Raw genomic sequence first — 11549 nt, 5'->3', positions numbered from 1 at the left:
CAAACTCGAAGTTATCATGAAATCTAAACCCACATTTCGATGGCTCGATTCCAATCGAATTACACTAGCAATTCGCAAAAAATGAACAAACCCGAATTTATCATGAAATCGAAAACCACATTTCATTGGCTCGATTCCAATTGAATTAGACTAGCAATTCGTTAAAAATGAACAAACCTGAAGTTATCGTGAAATCGAAAACCACATTTCATTAGCTCGATTCAAATCGAATTAGACTAGCAATTTGCCAAAAATGAACAATTTCGAAGTTATGATGAAATCGAAAGCCACTTTTCACTGGCTCGATTCCAATCGAATTAGACTAGCAATTCGCCAAAAATGAACAAACCCGAAGTTGTTTGTTATCATGAAATCGGAAACCACATTTCATTGACTCGATTCCTATCGAATAAGACTAGCAATTCGCCAAAAATGAACAAACCCGAAGTTATCATGAAATCGAAAACCACATTTCATGGCTCGATTCCAATCGAATTAGACTAGCAATTCGCCAAAATTGAATAGACCTTAAGTTATCATGAAAAAGAAATGCACATTTCATTGGTTCGATTTCAAACGAATTAGACTAGCAATTCGCAAAAAATGAACAAACCCGAAGTTATCATGAAATCGAAAACCACATTTCATTAGCTCGATTCCAATCGAATTAGACTAGCAATTCGTCAAAAACAAATAGACAAAAAGTGATTATGAAATCGAAAATAAATTTTTATTAGCTCGATTCCAATCGAATTACATTTGTAATTCATCAAAAATGAACAAACCTAAAGTTATCATGAAATCGAAAACCACATTTCATGGCACGATTCCAATCGAATTAGACTAGCAATTCGCCAAAAAAGAATAGACCCGAAGTTATCGTGAAATCGAAATACACATTTCTTTGGTTCAATTCCAATCGAATTAGACTAGCAATTCTCTAAAAACGAACAAACCTGAAGTCATCATGAAATCGAAAACCACATTTCATTGGCTCAATTCTAATCGAATTAGACTAGCAATTCGCCAAAAACAAACAAACCCGAAGTTATCATTAAATCAAAAGCAATTTTTCACTAATTCGATTCCAATTGAATTAGACTAGCAATTCACCAAAAATAAACAAACCCCAAGAAATCATGAAATCGAAAACCACATTCCATCGACTCGATTCCAATCGAATAAGACTAGCAATTCGCCAAAAATGAACAGACCCGAAGTTATCATAAAATCAAAATACATGTTTCACTGGCTCGATTCCAATTGAATTAGACTACCACTTCGCTAAAAACGAACAAACCCGAAGTTATCATGAAATCGAAAATCAGATTTCATGGCTCGATTCCAATAGAATTAGACTAGCAATTCGCCAAAAACGAACAAACCTGAAGTTATCATGAAATCAAAAACCACTTTTCATTGGCTCGATTCGAATTGAATTCGACTAGCAATTCGCCAAAAATGAACAAACCCGAAGCAATCATGAAATCAAAAGTAACTTTTCACTAGTTCGATTCCAATTGAATTAGACTAGCAATTCGCCAAAAACAAACGAACCCGAAGTTATCTTGAAATCGAAAACCACATTTCATTGGCTCGATTCCAATCGAATTAGACTAGCTATTCGCCATAACAAATAGACCAAAAGTTATAATAAATTCGAAAACCAATTTTCATTGGTTCGATTCCAATCGAATTACATTAGTAATTTGCCAAAAACGAACAAGCCTAAAGTTATCATGTTCTTGAAAACCGTATTTCATGGCTCGATTCCAATCGAATTAGACTAGCAATTCGCCAAATGTGAACAAACTCGAAGTTATCATGAAATCGAAAACCACATTTCACGGCTCGATTCCAATCGAATTAGACTAGCAATTCCCCAGAAAGGAACAGACCCGAAATTATCATAAAATCGAAATAGACGTCTCATTAGCTCGATTCCAATCGAATTAGACTAGCAATTTGCTAAAAATGAACAAACCCGAAGTTATCATGAAATCGAAAACCACATTTCATGGCTCGATTCCAATCGAATTAAACTAGCAATTCGCCAAAAATAGACAAACCTGAAGTTATCATGAAATCGAAAACCACATATCATGGCTCGCTTCCAATCGAATTAGACTAGCAATTCGCCAAAAACGAACAAACCTGAAGTTGTCATGAAATCAAAAACCACATTTCATTGGCTCGATTCCAATCGAATTAGACTACCAATTTTTCGAAAACGATCAAACCCGAAGTTATCATGAAATTGAAAACCACTTTTCATTGGCTCGATTTCAATCGAATTACATTAGTAATTCCCCAAAAACGAACCAACAAAAAGTTATTATGAAATCGAAAACCACTTTTCATTGGCTCGATTTCAATCGAATTACATTAGTAATTCCCCAAAAACGAACCAACAAAAAGTTATTATGAAATCGAAAACCACTTTTCATTGGCTCGATTTCAATCGAATTACATTAGTAATTCCCCAAAAACGAACCAACAAAAAGTTATTATGAAATCGAAAACCACTTTTCATTGGCTCGATTTCAATCGAATTACATTAGTAATTCCCCAAAAACGAACCAACAAAAAGTTATTATGAAATCGAAAACCACTTTTCATTGGCTCGATTTCAATCGAATTACATTAGTAATTCCCCAAAAACGAACCAACAAAAAGTTATTATGAAATCGAAAACCACTTTTCATTGGCTCGATTTCAATCGAATTACATTAGTAATTCCCCAAAAACGAACCAACAAAAAGTTATTATGAAATCGAAAACCACTTTTCATTGGCTCGATTTCAATCGAATTACATTAGTAATTCCCCAAAAACGAACAAACCTAAAGTTATCATGAAATCGAAAACCATATTTCATGGCTCGATTCCAATCGAATTAAACTAGCAATTCGCCAAAAATAAACAAACCTGACGTTATCATGAAATCGAAAACCACATTTCGTTGGCTCGATTCCAATCGAATTCGACTAGCTATTCGCCAAAAACGAACAAACAAAAAGTTATTATGAAATCGTAAACCAATTTTCATTGGCTCGATTTCAATCGAATTACATTAGTAATTCCCCAAAAACGAACAAACCTAAAGTTATCATGAAATCGAAAACCACATTTCATGGCTCGATTCCAATAGAATTAGACTAGTAATTTGCCAAAAATGAACAAACTCGAAGTTATCATGAAATCGAAAACCACATTTCACTGTCTCGATTCCAATCGAATTAGACTAGCAATTCACCAAAAATGAACAAACCCGAAGTTATCATGAAATCGAAAACCACATTTCATTGGCTCGATTCCTATCGAATTAGACTAGCAATTCGCCAAAAAAAAACCGAAATAATCATGAAATCGAAAACCACATTTCATGGTTCGATTCCAATCGAATTAGACAAGTAATTCGCCTAAAATGAACTGACCCGAAGTTATCATGAAATCGAAATACACGTTTCATTAGCTCGATTCCAATCGAATTAGACTAGCAATTCGCTAAAAACGAACAAAGGCGAAGTTATCATGAAAACGAAAACCACATTTAATGGGTCGATTCCAATCGAATTAGACTAGCAATTCGCCAAGAATGAATAGAGCCGAAGTTATCATGAAATCGAAATACACTTTTAATTGGCTCGATTCCAATCGAATTAGACTAGCAATTCGCTAAAAATGAACAAACCCGAAGTTATCATGAAATCGAAAACCACATTTCATTGGCTCGATTCCAATCGAATTAGACTAGCGATTCGCCAAAAAAATAAACTCGAAGTTATCATGAAATTAAAAGCCACTTTTTAGTGGCTCGATTCCAATCGAATTAGACTAGCAATTTGCCAAAAAATGAACAAACCCGAAGTTGTTTGCTTTCATGAAATCGAAAACCACATTTCATTTACTCGATTCCTATCAAATAAGACTAGCAACTGGCCAAAAATGAAAGAACCCGAAGTTATCATGAAATCGAAACCCACATTTTAATGGCACGATTCCAATCGAATTACACTAGCAATTCGCAAAAAATGAACAAACCCGTAGTTATCATGAAATCGAAAACCACATTTCATTGGCTCAATTCCAATCGAATTAGACTAGCAATTCGTTAAAAATGAACAAACCCGAAGTTATCGTGAAATCGAAAACCACATTTCATTAGCTCGATTCCAATCGAATTAGACTAGCAATTTGCCAAAAATGAACAATTTCGAAGTTATCATGAAATCGAAAGCAACTTTTCATTGGCTAGATTCCAATCGAATTAGACTAGCAATTCGCCAAAAATGAACAAACCCGAAGTTGTTTGTTATCATGAAATCGAAAACCACATTTCATCGACTCGATTCCTATCGAATAAGACTAGCAATTCGCCATAAACGAACAAACCCGAAGCTATCATGAAATCGAAAACCACATTTCATGGCTCGATTCCAATCGAATTAGACTAGCAATTCGCCAAAATTGAACAGACCTTAAGTTATCATGAAATCGAAATGCACGTTTCGTTGGTTCGATTTCAATCGAATTAGACTAGCAATTCGCAAAAAATGAACAATACCGAAGTTATCATGAAATTGAAAACCACATTTCATTAGCTCGATTCCAATCTAATTAGACTAGCAATTCTCCAAAAACAAATAGACAAAAAGTTATTATGAAATCGAAAACCAATTTTCATTGGCTCGATTCCAATCGAATTACATTAGTAATTCGCCAAAAATGAAAAAACCTAAAGTTATCGTGAAATTGAAAACCACTTTTCATGGCTCGATTCCAATCGAATTAGACTAGCAATTCGCCAAAAATGAAACAAACATGAAGTTATCATGAAATCGAAAGCCACATTTCATGGCTCGATTCCAATTGAATTAGACTAGCAATTCGCCAAAAATGAATAGACCCTAAGTTATCATGAAATCGAAATACACGTTTCATTGGCTCGATTCCAATCGAATTAGACTAGCAATTCACTAAAAACGAACAAACCCGAAGTTATCATGAAATCGAAAACCACATTTCATGGCTCGATTCCAATTGAATTAGACTTGCAATTCGCCAAAAACAAACAAACCCGAAGTTATCATGAAATCAAAACCCACATTTCGTTGGCTCGATTCAAATCGAGCTAGACTAGCAATTCGCCAAAAATGAACAAACCGGAAGTTATCATGAAACCGAAAACCAAATTCCATTTGCTTGATTCAAATCGAACTAGACTAGCAATTCGCCAAAATTGAACAGACCTTAAGATATCATGAAATCGATATGCACGTTTCGTTGGTTCGATTTCAATCGAATTAGACTAGCAATTCTCAAAAAAGAACAATCCCGAAGTTATCATGAAATTGAAAACCACATTTCATTAGCTCGATTCCAATCGAATTAGACTAGCAATTCGCCAAAAACAAACAGAAAAAAAGTTATTATGAAATCGAAAACCAATTTTCAGTGGCTCGATTCCAATCAAATTACATTAGTAATTCGCCAAAAACGAAAAAACCTAAAGTTATCATGAAATCGAAAACCACTTTTCATGGCTCGATTCCAATCGAATTAGACTAGCAATTCGCCAAAAATGAACAAACGCGAAGTTATCATGAAATCGAAAGCCACATTTCATGGCTCGATTCCAATTGATTTAGACTAGCAATTCGCCAAAAATGAACAGACCCGAAGTTATCATGAAATCGAAATACACGTTTCATTGGCTCGATTCCAATCGAATTAGACTAGCAATTCACTAAAAATGAACAAACCCGAAGTTATCATGAAATCGAAAACCACATTTCATGGCTCGATTCCAATTGAATTAGACTTGAAATTCGCCAAAAACAAACAAACTTGAAGTTATCATGAAATCGAAACCCACATTTCGTTGGCTTGATTCAAATCGAGCTAGACTCGCAATTCTCCAAAAATGAACAAACCTGAAGTTATCATGAAACCGAAATCCAAATTCTGTTTGCTTGATTCAAATCGAATTAGACTAGCAATTCGCCAAAATTGAACAGACCTTAAGTTATCATGAAATCGAAATGCACGTTTCGTTGGTTCAATTTCAATCGAATTAGAGTAGCAATTCGTAAAAAACGAACAATCCCGAAGTTATCATGAAATTGAAAACCACATTTCATTAGCTCGATTCCAATCGAATTAGACTAGCAATTCGCCAAAAAAAACAGACAAAAAGTTATTATGAAATTGAAAACCAATTTTCATTGGCTCGATTCCAATCGAATTACATTAGTAATTCGCCAAAAACGAAAAAACCTAAAGTTATCATGAAATCGAAAGCCACGTTTCATTGGCTCGATTCCCATCAATTAGACTAGCAATTCACCAGAAACGAACAAACCCGAAGTTATCATGAAATCGAAAACCACATTTCATGGCTCGATTCCAATTGAATTAGACTTACAATTCGCCAAAAATAAACAAACCTGAAGTTATCATGAAATCGAAACACACATTTCATTGGCTCGATTCAAATCGAGCTAGACTAGCAATTCGCCAAAAATGAACAAACCTAAAGTTATCATGAAACCAAAAACCAAATTCCGTTTGCTTGATTCAAATCGAATTAGACTAGTAATTCGTCAAAAATTATAAAACCCGAAGTTATCATGAATTCGAAAACCACATTTCATGGTTCGATTCCAATCGAATTAGACTAGCAATTCGTCAAAAAAGAATAGGCCCGAAGTTATCGTGAAATCGAAATACACGTTCCTTTTGCTCAATTCCAATCGAATTAGACTAGCAATTCTCTAAAAACGAACAAACCAAAAGTTATCATGTAATCGAAAACCACATTTCATTGGCTCGATTCTAATCGAATTAGACTAGCAATTGGCCAAAAACAAACAAACCCAAAGTTATCATTAAATCAAAAGCAATTTTTCACTCGTTCGATTCCAATCGAATTAGACTAGCAATTCGCCAAAAAAGAAAAAACCCGAAGTTATCATAAAATAGAAAACCACATTTCGTTGGCTCGATTCCAATCGAATTAGACTAGCAATTCGCCAAAAATGAACAAACCCGAATTTATCATGAAATCAAAAACCACATTTCATTGGCTCGATTCCAATCGAATTAGACTAGCAATTCGTTAAAGATGAACAAACCCGAAGTTATCGTGAAATCGAAAACCACATTTCATTGCCTCGATTCCAATCGAGTTAAACTTACAATTTGCCAAAAATGAACAAATCCGAAGTTATCTTGAAATCGAAAGCCACATTTCATTGGATCGATTCCAATCGAATTAGACTAGCATTCGCCAAAAACAAACAGACCAAAAATTATTATAAATTCGAAAACCAATTTTCATTGGCTCGATTCCAATCGAATTACATTAGTAATTCGCCAAAAATGAACAAACCTAAAGTTATCATGAAATTGAAAACCATATTTCATGGCTCGATTCCTATCGAATTAGACTAGTAATTCGCCAAAAGTGAACAAACGCGAAGTTGTCATGAAATCGAAAGCCACATTTCATAGCTCGATTCCAATCGAATTAGATTAGCAATTCGCCAAAAATGAACAGGCCCGAAGTTATCATGAAATCGAAATACACTTCTCATTGGCTCGATTCCAATCAAATTAGACTAGCAATTCGCTAAAAACGAACAAACCCGAAGTTATCATGAAATCGAAAACCACATTTCATGGCTCGATTTCAATCGAATTAGACTAGCAGTTCGCCAAGAACGAACAAACCTGAAGTTATCATGAAATTGAAAACCACATTTCATTGGCTCGATTCCAATCGAACTAGATTAGCAATTCGGCAAAAAAGAACAAACCCAAAGTTATCATGAAACCGAAAACCAAATTCCATTTGCTTGATTCCAATCGAATTAGACTAGCAATTCGCCAAAAACGATCAAACCCGAAGTTATCATGAAATCGAAAACCACATTTCATGGTTCGATTCCAATTGAATTAGACTAGCAATTCGCCAAAAATGAATTGACCCGAAGTTATCGTGAAATTGAAAAACACGTTTGTTTGGCTCAATTCCAATTGAATTAGACTTGCAATTCTCTAAAAACGAACAAACCCGAAGTTATCATGAAATCAAAAACCACATTTCATTGGCTCGATTCGAATTGAATTAAACAAGCAATTTGCCAAATACAAACAAACCGGATTTATCATTAAATCAAGAGTAACTTTTCACTGGTTCGATTCCAATTGAATTAGACTAGCAATTCGCCAAAAACAAACAAACCCGAAGTTATCTTGAAATCGAAAACCACATTTCATTGGCTCGATTCCAATCGAATTAGACTAGCAATTCGCCCAAAATGAATAGACCCAAAGTTATCGTGAAATCGAAATACATGTTTCTTTGGCTCAATTCCGATCGAATTAGACTAGCAATTCTCTTAAAACGAACAAACCCGAAGTTATCATGAAATCGAAAACCACATTTCATTGGCTCGATTCGAATTGAATTAGACTAGCAATTAGCCAAAAACAAACAAACCCGAATTTATCATTAAAACAAAAGTAACATTTCACTAGTTAGATTCCAATTGAATTAGACTAGTAATTCGCCAAAAACAAACAAACCCGAAGTTATCTTGAAATCGAAAACCACATTTCTTTGGCTCGATTCCAATTGAATTAGACTAACTATTCGCCAAAAACAAACAGACCAAAAGTTATTGTAAATTCGAAAACCAATTTTCATTGGCTCGATTCCAATCGAATTACATTAGTAATTCGCCAAAAACCAACAAACCTAAAGTTATCATGAAATCGAAAACCATATTTCATGGCTCGATTCCAATCGAATTAGACTAGCAATTCGTCAAAAATGAACAAACGCGAAGTTATCATGAAATCGAAAACCACATTTCATGGCTCGATTCCAATCGAACTAGAATAGCAATTCGCTAAAAATGAACAGACCCGAAGTTATCATGAAATCGAAATACACGTTTTACTGGCTCGATTCCAATCGAATTAGACTAGCAATTCGCTAAAAATGAACAAACCCGAAGTTATCATGAAATCGAAAACCACATTTCATTGGCTCGATTCCAATCGAACTAGACTAGCTATTCGCCATAAACGAACAAACAAAAAGTTATTATGACATCGTAAACCAATTTTCATTGGCTCGATTCCAATCGAATTACATTAGTAATTCGCCAAAAACGAACAAACCTAAAGTTATCATGAAATCAAAAACCACATTTCATTTGCTCGATTCCAATCGAATTAGACTAGCAATTTGCCAAAAATGAACAATTTCGAAGTTATCATGAAATTGAAAGCCACTTTTCACTGGCTCGATTCCTATCAAATTAGACTAGCAATTCGCCAAAAATGAACAAACCCGAAGTTATCATGAAATCAAAAACCACATTTCATTCCCTCGATTCCAATCGAATTTGACTAGCAATTCGCCAAAAAAAACAAACCCGAAGTTATCATGAAATCGAAAACCACATTTCATGGTTCGATTCCTATCGAATTAGACTAGCAATTCGCCAAAAATGAACAGACCCGAAGTTATCATGAAATCGAAATACACGTTTCATTAGCTCAATTCCAATCGAATTAGACTAGCAATTCGCCAAAAATGAATTGACCCGAAGTTATCATGAAATCAAAATACACTTTTAATTGGCTCGATTCCAATCGAATTAGACTAGCAATTCGCTAAAAATGAACAAATCCGAAGTTATCATGAAATTGAAAACCACGTTTCATTGCTTCGATTCCAATCGAATTAGACTAGTGATTCGCCAAAAACAAACAAACTCGAAGTTATCATGAAATTAAAAGCCACCTTTCAGTGGCTCGATTCCAATCAAATTAGACTAGCAATTCGCCAAAAATGAACAAACCTGAAGTTGTTTGTTATCATGAAATCGAAAACCACATTTCATCGACTCGATTCCTATCGAATAGGACTAGCATTTTGCCAAAAATTAACAAACCCGAAGTTGTCCTGAAATCGAAAACCACAATTCACGACTCGATTCCAATCGAATTAGACTGGCAATTCACTAAAATTGAACAGGACCTTAAGTTATCATGAAATTGAAATACTCGTTTTATTGGTTCGATTGCAATCGAATTAGACTAGCAATTCGCAAAAAATGAAAAAACCCGAAGTTATCATGACATCGAAAACCACATTTCATTAGCTCGATTCCAATCGAATTAGTCTAGCAATTTGCCAAAAATGAACAATTTCGAAGTTATCATGAAATCGAAAGCCACTTTTCACTGGCTCAATTCCAATCGAATTAGACTAGCAATTCGCAAAAAATGAACAAACCCGAAGTTGTTTGTTATCATGAAATCGAAAACCACATTTCATTGACTCGATTCCAATCGAATAAGACTAGCAATTCGCCAAAAATGAACAAACCCGAAGTTATCATGAAATCGAAACCACAATTCATGGCTCGATTCCAATCGAATTAGAATGGCAATTCGCCAAAATTGAACAGACCTTAAGTTATCAGGAACTCGAAATACACGTTTTATTGGTTCGATTGCAATCGAATTAGACTAGCAATTCGCAAAAAATGAACAAACCCGAAGTTATCTTGAAATCGAAAACCACATTTCATTAGCTCGATTCCAATCGAGTTAGACTAGCAATTTTGCCAAAAACGAACAATTTCGAAGTTATCATGAAATCGAAAGCCACTTTTCACTGGCTCGATTCCAATCGAATTAGACTAGCAATTTGCCAAAAATGAACAAACCCGAAGTTGTTTGTTATCATAAAATCGAAAAATACATTTTATTGACTCGATTCCTATCGAATAAGACTAGCAATTCTCCAAAAACGAACAAACCCGAAGTTATCATGAAATCGAAAACCACATTTCATGGCTCGATTCCAATCGGAGTAGACTAGCAATTCGCCAAAATTGAACAAACCTTAAGTTATCATGAAAGCGAAATGCACGTTTCATTGGTTAAATTTCAATCGAATTAGACTAGCAATTCGCCAAAAACGAACAAACCCAAAGTTATCATGAAATTGAAAACCACATTTCATTAGCTCGATTCCAATCGAATTAGACTACCAATTTTCCAAAAAGGAACAATTCCGAAGTTATCATGAAATTGAAAGCCACCTTTCACTGGCTCGATTCCAATCGAATTAGACTAGATATTTGCCAAAAACGAACAATCCTGAAGTTATCATGAAATCAAAAACCACATTTCATTGGCTTGATTCCAATTGAGTTAGACTAGCAATTCGCCAAAATTGAACAAACCCGAAGTTATCAAGAAATCGAAAACCACTTTTTCATTGGCTCGATTCCAATCGAATTAGACAAGCAATTCGCCAAATATGAACAAACGGGAAGTTATCATGAAATCGAAAACCACATTTCATGGCTTGATTCCAATCGAATTGGACTAGCAATTCGCAAAAAATCAATAGATCCGAAGTTATCATGAAATTGAAATACACGTTTCATTAACTCGATTCCAATCGAATTAGACAAGCAATTCGCCAAAAGCGAACTAACCCGAAATTATCATGAAATT

The sequence above is a fragment of the Olea europaea genome, unplaced genomic scaffold, assembly GCF_002742605.1.
Source record: "Olea europaea var. sylvestris unplaced genomic scaffold, O_europaea_v1 scaffold53, whole genome shotgun sequence".
NCBI lineage: Eukaryota > Viridiplantae > Streptophyta > Magnoliopsida > Lamiales > Oleaceae > Olea > Olea europaea.
Note: the sequence above shows the minus strand (reverse complement) of the source record.